Genomic DNA, 13,076 nt, shown 5'->3' on the forward strand with positions numbered 1-13,076 from the left:
GGGTAGATGTGATCACTGATCAGATCTATTGCATTTCTGAATTGGAAATAGATTCATTGATTTAAAGTCTTCCTAAACCCAATAAACACCAAAATGCATGTTCACCTGTTTGTTAATAAACCTTGACTTTCAAATGCAAATTAGAATGATGGAACATGAGATGGGAATGGTCATCGATCCAAATTAGAATGATGGGGCATGAGATGGGAATGGTCATCGATCCAAATTAGAATGATGGGGCATGAGATGGGAATGGTCATCGATCCAAATTAGAATGAAGGGACATGAGATGGGAATGGTCATCGATCCAAATTAGAACTAGATGTACCGCAGAGCGGTACAAAATATGACCGCTGCCCAGTCCAGCACATTTTTTCCCACAAAAATAAGTCACGCTTGTCAAATTGTGTTCAATTCCTACGTTGTTCCTTTTTTGTGTGTTTGTAATTGAGTGTGTGGTTGTTTTGTGTATATGTGTTTTGTGTGTGTTTTTTTTGTGTGTGTGTGTGTGTGTGTGTGTGTGTATGTAGGTGTGTTTGTATGTGTGGGTGCATGTGTAGTGTGTGTGTGTACGTGTCTTTGTGTGTGTGTGTATGTGTGCATGTGTGTGTGTCTTTATGTATGTGTACATAAATAAAGCAAATCAGGGATCCACCTACTCTTTGCGATAAGTGCCATGGGATCGTTAACAACCATGGTGAGTCAGGACCTCAACTTAACATTCATGCAAAGGAAAACATCTCCTGCAGTACAGTGTCCATGTCACTACATTAGGACATTGGGATTGATATTTGTTTGGTGGCTTTTGGACACAGAGAAGAGTGCGACCTTCTGGCCAGCCACCAACACCACTTCCAGCAGGAACCTACTCTTCCATGGAGGTTTCTTATCCAAGTACTAACTAAGCCTGCTTAGCTTCAGTAATTCAGCAGAGTCAGGGTATCTGCTGGTCTGGCTGCTGGATAAAAACAAAAGGTGAAAGGCATATATGATTCTAACTGTCTCACTGAATTGCATTTGTAACCTGCGTTGTGTTGAACCTGCGCGATTCAGCCCTGCACACGCCCGGACTCGAACCCGCGAACAGCAGCACCTCGGATCGGGAGGCGAGCGAGCTAACAATTGAGCCAATAGCCCCGGCTACTGGCTCGCATGCCAGCAGCACTCTTGAGGTGTCAGGGAGTGAGGTTTACCAACGTTCCACAAGCACAGCTAAGCTAGCTGGCATGCACACTCAATTCTCACTGGTATCTGCTAGACAACAAGTACCAAAACATGATCAGTTCATAGATTTCACATGTAAAATACATTTTATACAACCCCACCCCCATCTTGCCTGTTCATAATTCTGTGAAATTCTTGAATTGTGTGCATGTGTGCGTGTACGTGTTTATGTTTGTGTGTGTGTGTTTGTGTGTGTGTGTGTGTAAGAATGATGAAACGTCTATAGCAAGTGGAAGCCACATGTAAAAAGAAAATTATGTTTATGAGCTTTATTTTTGATGCAACTTCCCAAAGACTTAATCATTTGCACCAGAAAGTAAGACATTTATTCCAAATAATTCTGAGTTTTGTTTATTATTTTGTTTTTTAAAAAACATTCCATTCCATGTAAAAAATAAACATGAATTTGTTCAATCAGCCATAATGAGATACCTTGTCATTGGCATAGTCATGCAGAGTTGATTTGTTCATATTCTACACATTTATTTACAATGATGGAATAACATTTCTAAAATCTCAAAGCATCTCTCATAGTAATAGTTATAAGAGTTTTTGCATCGCAACTTTTAGTTGTAGTTTTATACAGTATGTCTGATCTCATGAGGTGTTTCTCTTTATATTCAGATTTGGTCTCATATTCATTCAGCTCATTAGTAAACAACATGAACATCAAGGAATAGGATCAACTAGAATATCAATAGAATAGGATAAAATAGAATATCAATAGAATAGGATCAAACAATGAGTATCTCAGTAAATGTGACATTTTGAATTCTGACAGTTCCAATGTGGAAGTAGATTGAACAGTTGATTCAAAGACTTCCCAAACCGAAAACTCCAAAATATTTATGCAGTTTCACCATTTTGTGTGCACATACATGTTTTGGTAAATATTGACTTCAATATTATTAAAATACCATTTCAGTCAAATCAGTTTTGTTGATATTTACCTCTAGTGTATTTTCTCTGATGGGTCTTAAGAGTTGAGTTTCGACTGAAACTCTTACCACATGTAGTACATTAATCGGCTTTACTCTTGTGTGGATCTTCTGGTGTCCAATTAGACGATACCTTTGGCTGAAGGCCATTCCACAGTCAGAGCACTGATAAGGCTTTTCTCTGGTGATGACCTTCTGGTGTCGCATTAGATGAAGCCTTTGACTAAAGGCCTTTCCACAGTCAGAGCACAGATGTGGCTTTTCTCCTGTATGCGTGCGAGTTTGGGTGTTGATCTGAAAACTATTCTTGAAACTCTTCCCACATGTAGTACACTGATATGACTTTGTGTGGATCTTCTGGTGTTCCTGGAGATGAGATATTTGACTAAAGGCCTTTCCACAGTCAGTGCACTGATACAGCTTTTCTCCTGTGTGGATCCTCTGGTGTGCCTTAAGATTAGATATTCTACTAAAGGCCTTTCCACAGTCAGAGCACTGATACGGCTTTTCTCCTGTATGTGTGCGCTGATGGGTGTTGACCTGAGAACTAGTCTTGAAACTCTTCCCACATGTAGTACACTGATACGGCTTTACTCCTGTGTGGATCTTCTGGTGTTCCTGGAGATGAGAAGATCGACTAAAGGCCTTGTCACAGAGAGGGCATTGATAAGGCTTTTCTCCTGTGTGGATCCTCTGGTGTTCCTTCAGATGAGACATTTGAATATAGGCCTTTTCACAGTCAGAGCACTTATATGGCTTTTCTCCTGTGTGGATCCTCTGGTGTGACTTTAGAAGATTCATCTTAGAAAAGGCTTTTCCACACTCAGTACAAAGATGTGCCTTAACCTGAGCATGTCTCATCTCATCTTTCTGAATAATTTCTCTGAGATTACAGTCTTCCTCCTGGTTTATTTTAATCAATGGAGACTTTTTGTCTTCCCAGTTTAAGGTTGTTGATAGGAATGTTTCAGACTTGCAGTCATGATCCAGTCCAGGGTTTTCTTTTTCTTTCTGAACTGCAAACAGGTATTCTTGAAGGAAATCATCAAACTCTTCTTCTTTTATCTTCTTCACTGGCATGGGCACCAGTGTTGGTTCAGTAAATCCTGACATTTCAGACTCCAGGTCTGTGATATGAGAGAAATCCAGTCAACTATCAATTGAATAATCAAACAAGTGTAAAGAGCATCCTCTTGCCACCTCTAAACACGAGAGTTTAGAAATCTGACTCCACTCTGGTGTCTATATAATGCTTTTTCTCTCTGACCCATTGGGTCAATCTAACCAATCAGTGACAGGAATCTTTATGATGTAAATTAGAATGACAGGGCATCCAATGGGATTGGCCACAGATGCACTTGCAGACACTCCACAAACGAGGGTAGGTGGAGGTGTGAAATGAAAGGTGGGGGGAGAAGGAGGGGGTTGTGGGTAATTAAGCAAGAAAGCTTCCATACCTATTTTTGTAGGTGTGTATGTTGAGAGCAGAGGTGGACACACTTTTTGGCTCAAGGGCCACATTGGGTCTTGAACCTAATTGAACCTAAGTAAACTAAACTGAAAATAAAATAAACAAATGCTTGGTTTGAGTTGATGCTGAACCCTCTAATTGGCCAAGGTCTTTTTAAAGTTTGGATAGATGTCAAGAAAGACCTTAGTAGCTTGACACGGTTGTGATATAATTTGTCTTATTCAGGCTAAAATGAGCAACAAGTACACAAACCATAAGACTGTTGTGTTCTATGCATTTGCCAGTAGGTGGCGATAACACACTAATGATAGTCAGTGTACCCTGTAGCCTTGTTTTGGTTTACACAATGGTTGCTGCCTGAAGAAGGCTAATTACATTCCTGGCCTCAAAATTCACCAACCTTTTGGAGTGCAAGTAGAATAGAATTATGGGAGAAACGTCCATGTGAATGAGCACTGTTTACACATTTGATGCTCCTCATGTGGACACAGTCAAGACTTGACTTGCCCCAGAGGAGGTTGAGTGGGGGTAGGGAGGAGGTGTGAAATTGCCCCAGAGGAGGTTGAGTGGGGGTAGGGAGGAGGTGTGAAATTGCCCCAGAGGAGGTTGAGTTGGGGTAGGGGGAAGATGTGAAATTGCCTCAGAGGTGGTTGAGTGGGGGTGGGGAGATGTGAAATTGCCCCAGAGGAGGTTGAGTGGGTGTGGGGAGATGTGAAATTGCCCCAGAGGAGGTTGAGTGGGGGTAGGGAGGAGGTGTTAAATTCAAATCTCAATTGCTTATGTGCTGGGTAATTTTAGGGTAGATGTGATCACTGATCAGATCTATTGCATTTCTGAATTGGAAATAGATTCATTGATTTAAAGTCTTCCTAAACCCAATAAACACCAAAATGCATGTTCACCTGTTTGTTAATAAACCTTGACTTTCAAATGCAAATTAGAATGATGGAACATGAGATGGGAATGGTCATCGATCCAAATTAGAATGATGGGGCATGAGATGGGAATGGTCATCGATCCAAATTAGAATGATGGGGCATGAGATGGGAATGGTCATCGATCCAAATTAGAATGAAGGGACATGAGATGGGAATGGTCATCGATCCAAATTAGAACTAGATGTACCGCAGAGCGGTACAAAATATGACCGCTGCCCAGTCCAGCACATTTTTTCCCACAAAAATAAGTCACGCTTGTCAAATTGTGTTCAATTCCTACGTTGTTCCTTTTTTGTGTGTTTGTAATTGAGTGTGTGGTTGTTTTGTGTATATGTGTTTTGTGTGTGTTTTTTTTGTGTGTGTGTGTGTGTGTGTGTGTGTGTATGTAGGTGTGTTTGTATGTGTGGGTGCATGTGTAGTGTGTGTGTGTACGTGTCTTTGTGTGTGTGTGTATGTGTGCATGTGTGTGTGTCTTTATGTATGTGTACATAAATAAAGCAAATCAGGGATCCACCTACTCTTTGCGATAAGTGCCATGGGATCGTTAACAACCATGGTGAGTCAGGACCTCAACTTAACATTCATGCAAAGGAAAACATCTCCTGCAGTACAGTGTCCATGTCACTACATTAGGACATTGGGATTGATATTTGTTTGGTGGCTTTTGGACACAGAGAAGAGTGCGACCTTCTGGCCAGCCACCAACACCACTTCCAGCAGGAACCTACTCTTCCATGGAGGTTTCTTATCCAAGTACTAACTAAGCCTGCTTAGCTTCAGTAATTCAGCAGAGTCAGGGTATCTGCTGGTCTGGCTGCTGGATAAAAACAAAAGGTGAAAGGCATATATGATTCTAACTGTCTCACTGAATTGCATTTGTAACCTGCGTTGTGTTGAACCTGCGCGATTCAGCCCTGCACACGCCCGGACTTGAACCCGCGAACAGCAGCACCTCGGATCGGGAGGCGAGCGAGCTAACAATTGAGCCAATAGCCCCGGCTACTGGCTCGCATGCCAGCAGCACTCTTGAGGTGTCAGGGAGTGAGGTTTACCAACGTTCCACAAGCACAGCTAAGCTAGCTGGCATGCACACTCAATTCTCACTGGTATCTGCTAGACAACAAGTACCAAAACATGATCAGTTCATAGATTTCACATGTAAAATACATTTTATACAACCCCACCCCCATCTTGCCTGTTCATAATTCTGTGAAATTCTTGAATTGTGTGCATGTGTGCGTGTACGTGTTTATGTTTGTGTGTGTGTGTTTGTGTGTGTGTGTGTGTAAGAATGATGAAACGTCTATAGCAAGTGGAAGCCACATGTAAAAAGAAAATTATGTTTATGAGCTTTATTTTTGATGCAACTTCCCAAAGACTTAATCATTTGCACCAGAAAGTAAGACATTTATTCCAAATAATTCTGAGTTTTGTTTATTATTTTGTTTTTTAAAAAACATTCCATTCCATGTAAAAAATAAACATGAATTTGTTCAATCAGCCATAATGAGATACCTTGTCATTGGCATAGTCATGCAGAGTTGATTTGTTCATATTCTACACATTTATTTACAATGATGGAATAACATTTCTAAAATCTCAAAGCATCTCTCATAGTAATAGTTATAAGAGTTTTTGCATCGCAACTTTTAGTTGTAGTTTTATACAGTATGTCTGATCTCATGAGGTGTTTCTCTTTATATTCAGATTTGGTCTCATATTCATTCAGCTCATTAGTAAACAACATGAACATCAAGGAATAGGATCAACTAGAATATCAATAGAATAGGATAAAATAGAATATCAATAGAATAGGATCAAACAATGAGTATCTCAGTAAATGTGACATTTTGAATTCTGACAGTTCCAATGTGGAAGTAGATTGAACAGTTGATTCAAAGACTTCCCAAACCGAAAACTCCAAAATATTTATGCAGTTTCACCATTTTGTGTGCACATACATGTTTTGGTAAATATTGACTTCAATATTATTAAAATACCATTTCAGTCAAATCAGTTTTGTTGATATTTACCTCTAGTGTATTTTCTCTGATGGGTCTTAAGAGTTGAGTTTCGACTGAAACTCTTACCACATGTAGTACATTAATCGGCTTTACTCTTGTGTGGATCTTCTGGTGTCCAATTAGACGATACCTTTGGCTGAAGGCCATTCCACAGTCAGAGCACTGATAAGGCTTTTCTCTGGTGATGACCTTCTGGTGTCGCATTAGATGAAGCCTTTGACTAAAGGCCTTTCCACAGTCAGAGCACAGATGTGGCTTTTCTCCTGTATGCGTGCGAGTTTGGGTGTTGATCTGAAAACTATTCTTGAAACTCTTCCCACATGTAGTACACTGATATGACTTTGTGTGGATCTTCTGGTGTTCCTGGAGATGAGATATTTGACTAAAGGCCTTTCCACAGTCAGTGCACTGATACAGCTTTTCTCCTGTGTGGATCCTCTGGTGTGCCTTAAGATTAGATATTCTACTAAAGGCCTTTCCACAGTCAGAGCACTGATACGGCTTTTCTCCTGTATGTGTGCGCTGATGGGTGTTGACCTGAGAACTAGTCTTGAAACTCTTCCCACATGTAGTACACTGATACGGCTTTACTCCTGTGTGGATCTTCTGGTGTTCCTGGAGATGAGAAGATCGACTAAAGGCCTTGTCACAGAGAGGGCATTGATAAGGCTTTTCTCCTGTGTGGATCCTCTGGTGTTCCTTCAGATGAGACATTTGAATATAGGCCTTTTCACAGTCAGAGCACTTATATGGCTTTTCTCCTGTGTGGATCCTCTGGTGTGACTTTAGAAGATTCATCTTAGAAAAGGCTTTTCCACACTCAGTACAAAGATGTGCCTTAACCTGAGCATGTCTCATCTCATCTTTCTGAATAATTTCTCTGAGATTACAGTCTTCCTCCTGGTTTATTTTAATCAATGGAGACTTTTTGTCTTCCCAGTTTAAGGTTGTTGATAGGAATGTTTCAGACTTGCAGTCATGATCCAGTCCAGGGTTTTCTTTTTCTTTCTGAACTGCAAACAGGTATTCTTGAAGGAAATCATCAAACTCTTCTTCTTTTATCTTCTTCACTGGCATGGGCACCAGTGTTGGTTCAGTAAATCCTGACATTTCAGACTCCAGGTCTGTGATATGAGAGAAATCCAGTCAACTATCAATTGAATAATCAAACAAGTGTAAAGAGCATCCTCTTGCCACTCCACTCTGGTGTCTATATAATGCTTTTTCTCTCTGACCCATTGGGTCAATCTAACCAATCAGTGACAGGAATCTTTATGATGTAAATTAGAATGACAGGGCATCCAATGGGATTGGCCACAGATGCACTTGCAGACACTCCACAAACGAGGGTAGGTGGAGGTGTGAAATGAAAGGTGGGGGGAGAAGGAGGGGGTTGTGGGTAATTAAGCAAGAAAGCTTCCATACCTATTTTTGTAGGTGTGTATGTTGAGAGCAGAGGTGGACACACTTTTTGGCTCAAGGGCCACATTGGGTCTTGAACCTAATTGAACCTAAGTAAACTAAACTGAAAATAAAATAAACAAATGCTTGGTTTGAGTTGATGCTGAACCCTCTAATTGGCCAAGGTCTTTTTAAAGTTTGGATAGATGTCAAGAAAGACCTTAGTAGCTTGACACGGTTGTGATATAATTTGTCTTATTCAGGCTAAAATGAGCAACAAGTACACAAACCATAAGACTGTTGTGTTCTATGCATTTGCCAGTAGGTGGCGATAACACACTAATGATAGTCAGTGTACCCTGTAGCCTTGTTTTGGTTTACACAATGGTTGCTGCCTGAAGAAGGCTAATTACATTCCTGGCCTCAAAATTCACCAACCTTTTGGAGTGCAAGTAGAATAGAATTATGGGAGAAACGTCCATGTGAATGAGCACTGTTTACACATTTGATGCTCCTCATGTGGACACAGTCAAGACTTGACTTGCCCCAGAGGAGGTTGAGTGGGGGTAGGGAGGAGGTGTGAAATTGCCCCAGAGGAGGTTGAGTGGGGGTAGGGAGGAGGTGTGAAATTGCCCCAGAGGAGGTTGAGTTGGGGTAGGGGGAAGATGTGAAATTGCCTCAGAGGTGGTTGAGTGGGGGTGGGGAGATGTGAAATTGCCCCAGAGGAGGTTGAGTGGGTGTGGGGAGATGTGAAATTGCCCCAGAGGAGGTTGAGTGGGGGTAGGGAGGAGGTGTTAAATTCAAATCTCAATTGCTTATGTGCTGGGTAATTTTAGGGTAGATGTGATCACTGATCAGATCTATTGCATTTCTGAATTGGAAATAGATTCATTGATTTAAAGTCTTCCTAAACCCAATAAACACCAAAATGCATGTTCACCTGTTTGTTAATAAACCTTGACTTTCAAATGCAAATTAGAATGATGGAACATGAGATGGGAATGGTCATCGATCCAAATTAGAATGATGGGGCATGAGATGGGAATGGTCATCGATCCAAATTAGAATGATGGGGCATGAGATGGGAATGGTCATCGATCCAAATTAGAATGAAGGGACATGAGATGGGAATGGTCATCGATCCAAATTAGAACTAGATGTACCGCAGAGCGGTACAAAATATGACCGCTGCCCAGTCCAGCACATTTTTTCCCACAAAAATAAGTCACGCTTGTCAAATTGTGTTCAATTCCTACGTTGTTCCTTTTTTGTGTGTTTGTAATTGAGTGTGTGGTTGTTTTGTGTATATGTGTTTTGTGTGTGTTTTTTTTGTGTGTGTGTGTGTGTGTGTGTGTGTGTATGTAGGTGTGTTTGTATGTGTGGGTGCATGTGTAGTGTGTGTGTGTACGTGTCTTTGTGTGTGTGTGTATGTGTGCATGTGTGTGTGTCTTTATGTATGTGTACATAAATAAAGCAAATCAGGGATCCACCTACTCTTTGCGATAAGTGCCATGGGATCGTTAACAACCATGGTGAGTCAGGACCTCAACTTAACATTCATGCAAAGGAAAACATCTCCTGCAGTACAGTGTCCATGTCACTACATTAGGACATTGGGATTGATATTTGTTTGGTGGCTTTTGGACACAGAGAAGAGTGCGACCTTCTGGCCAGCCACCAACACCACTTCCAGCAGGAACCTACTCTTCCATGGAGGTTTCTTATCCAAGTACTAACTAAGCCTGCTTAGCTTCAGTAATTCAGCAGAGTCAGGGTATCTGCTGGTCTGGCTGCTGGATAAAAACAAAAGGTGAAAGGCATATATGATTCTAACTGTCTCACTGAATTGCATTTGTAACCTGCGTTGTGTTGAACCTGCGCGATTCAGCCCTGCACACGCCCGGACTCGAACCCGCGAACAGCAGCACCTCGGATCGGGAGGCGAGCGAGCTAACAATTGAGCCAATAGCCCCGGCTACTGGCTCGCATGCCAGCAGCACTCTTGAGGTGTCAGGGAGTGAGGTTTACCAACGTTCCACAAGCACAGCTAAGCTAGCTGGCATGCACACTCAATTCTCACTGGTATCTGCTAGACAACAAGTACCAAAACATGATCAGTTCATAGATTTCACATGTAAAATACATTTTATACAACCCCACCCCCATCTTGCCTGTTCATAATTCTGTGAAATTCTTGAATTGTGTGCATGTGTGCGTGTACGTGTTTATGTTTGTGTGTGTGTGTTTGTGTGTGTGTGTGTGTGTGTGTAAGAATGATGAAACGTCTATAGCAAGTGGAAGCCACATGTAAAAAGAAAATTATGTTTATGAGCTTTATTTTTGATGCAACTTCCCAAAGACTTAATCATTTGCACCAGAAAGTAAGACATTTATTCCAAATAATTCTGAGTTTTGTTTATTATTTTGTTTTTTAAAAAACATTCCATTCCATGTAAAAAATAAACATGAATTTGTTCAATCAGCCATAATGAGATACCTTGTCATTGGCATAGTCATGCAGAGTTGATTTGTTCATATTCTACACATTTATTTACAATGATGGAATAACATTTCTAAAATCTCAAAGCATCTCTCATAGTAATAGTTATAAGAGTTTTTGCATCGCAACTTTTAGTTGTAGTTTTATACAGTATGTCTGATCTCATGAGGTGTCATATCAGCCATTTTGTTTTATTAAGGATCAAACAATGAGTATCTCAGTGTTGGATACAATTTCAGGGTAAATGTGAAATGTATGTGGAAGTAGATTAAACTGTTGATTCAAAGACTTCCCAAACCGAAAATACCAAAAGACATATGCAGTTTCACCATTTTGTGTGCACATACATGTTTCGGTAAATCTTGACTTCAATATTATAAAAAAAAAAAATTTAGTCTAATCAGTTTTGTTGATTTTACCTCTAGTGTGTTTTCTCTGATGGGTCTTAAGAGTTGAGTTTTGACTGAAACTCTTACCACATGTAGTACATTAATCAGCTTTTCTCCTGTGTGGATCTTCTGGTGACTCATTAGATGATGCCTTTGACTGAAGGCCTTTCCACAGTCAGAGCAGTGATGTGGCTTTTTCTCCTGTATGCGTGCAATTATGGGTGTTGATTTGAAAACTATTCTGTGTGGATTCTCTGGTGTGTAAGGAGGGTTGACGTATCACCAAAGGCCTTTCCACACTCAGAGCACTGATGCAGCTTTTCTCTTGTGTGGATCCTCTGGTGTACCTTAAGATTAGACATTCGACTAAAGGCCTTTCCACAGTCAGTGCACTGATACGGCTTTTCTCCTGTGTGGATTCTATGGTGTACCTTGAGAGAAGAAGTTTGACTAAAGGCCTTTCCACAGTCAGTGCACTGATACGGCTTTTCTCCTGTGTGGATCCTCTGGTGTTCCTTGAGATGAGACATTTGAATAAAGACCTTTCCACAGTCAGTGCACTGATACAGCTTTTCTCCATTGTGGATGCTCTGGTGTGCCTTAAGATTAGATATTCGACTAAAGGCCTATCCACAGTCAGAGCACTGATACGGCTTTTCTCCTGTATGTGTACGCTGATGGGTGTTGACTTCTGCTTTGGACTTGAAACTCTTCCCACAGTTAGTGCACTGATACGGCTTTTCTCCTGTGTGGATCCTCTGGTGTACCTTAAGATTAGACATTCCACTAAAGGCCTTTCCACAGTCAGAGCACTGATGTGGCTTTTCTCCTGTGTGGATCCTCTGGTGTGCCTTAAGAGTAGATATTTGACTAAAGGCCTTTCCACAGTCAGAGCACTGATACGGCTTTTCTCCTGTATGTGTACGCTGATGGCTGTTGACTTCTGCTTTGGTCTTGAAACTCTTCCCACAGTTAGTGCACTGATACGGCTTTTCTCCTGTGTGGATCTTCCGGTGTTCCTTTAGATCAGCCTTTCGACTAAAGGCCTTTTCACAGTCAGAGCACTGATGTGGCTTTTCTCCTGTGTGGATCCCCAGGTGGTACTTGAGAGAAGAAATGTGACTAAATGCCTTTCCACAGTCAGTGCACTGATGTGGCTTTTCTCCTGTGTGGACCTTCTGGTGTTTCATTAGATGAGAACTTTGACTAAAGGCCTTACCACAGTCAGAGCACTGATGACATTTTTCTCCTGTGTGGATCCTCAGGTGTAACTTTAGAAGATTCATATTAGAAAAGGCTTTTCCACACTCAGTACAAAGATGTGCCTTAACCTCAGCATGTCTCACCTCATCTTTCTGAATAATTTCTCTGAGATTACAGTCTTCCTCCTGGTTTATTTTAATCAATGGAGACTTTTTGTCTTCCCAGTTTAAGGTTGTTGATAGGAATGTTTCAGACTTGCAGTCATGATTCACTCCAGGGTTTTCTTTTTCTTTCTGAATTGCAAACAGGTACTCTTGAAGGAAATCATCAAACTCTTCTTCTTTTATCTTCTTCACTGGCATGGGCACCAGTGTTGGTTCAGTAAATCCTGACATTTCAGACTCAAGTTCTGTGATATGAGAAAAATCCAGTCAGCTATCAATTGAATAATCAAACAATTGTAAAGAGCATCCTCTTGCCCACCTCTAAACATGAGAGTTCAGAAATCTGACTCCACTCTGGTGTCTATATAATGCTTTTTCTCTCTGATCCATTAGGTCAATCTAACCAATCAGTGACAGGAACCTTTATGATGTAAATTAGAATGACAGAGCATGCAATGGGATTGGCCACAGATGCACTTGCAGACACTCCACAAACAAGGGTAGGTGGAGGTGTGAAATGAAAGGTGGGGGGAGAAGGAGGGGGTTGTGGGTAATTAAGAAAGAAAGCTTCCATGCCTATTTTTGTAGGTGTGTGAACCAAACTTTTTGGTTCAAGGGTCTTGAACCTAATTGAACCTAAGTAAACCAAACTGAAAATAAAAGAAACAAATGTTTGGTTTGAGTTGATGCTGAACCCTCTAATTGGCCAAGGTCTTTTTAAAGTTTGGATAGATGTCAAGAAAGACCTTAGTAGCTTGACACGGTTGTGATATAATTTGTCTTATTCAGGCTAAAATGAGCAGCAGGTACACAAACCATAAGAC

General features: G+C 41.0%; 1 pseudogene; it reads right to left on the minus strand.

The window, feature by feature from the left end:
* Positions 1–13,076, minus strand: part of LOC143122140 (uncharacterized) — a 78,794-nt pseudogene that overhangs the window by 44,783 nt on the left and 20,935 nt on the right.

The sequence above is a fragment of the Alosa pseudoharengus genome, unplaced genomic scaffold (assembly GCF_046254945.1).
Source record: "Alosa pseudoharengus isolate Yale_2024_CS ecotype anadromous, Long Island Sound unplaced genomic scaffold, YU_APseudo_1.1 YU_APseudo_1.1_scf_1, whole genome shotgun sequence".
NCBI classification, from domain to species: Eukaryota; Metazoa; Chordata; class Actinopteri; order Clupeiformes; family Clupeidae; genus Alosa; species Alosa pseudoharengus.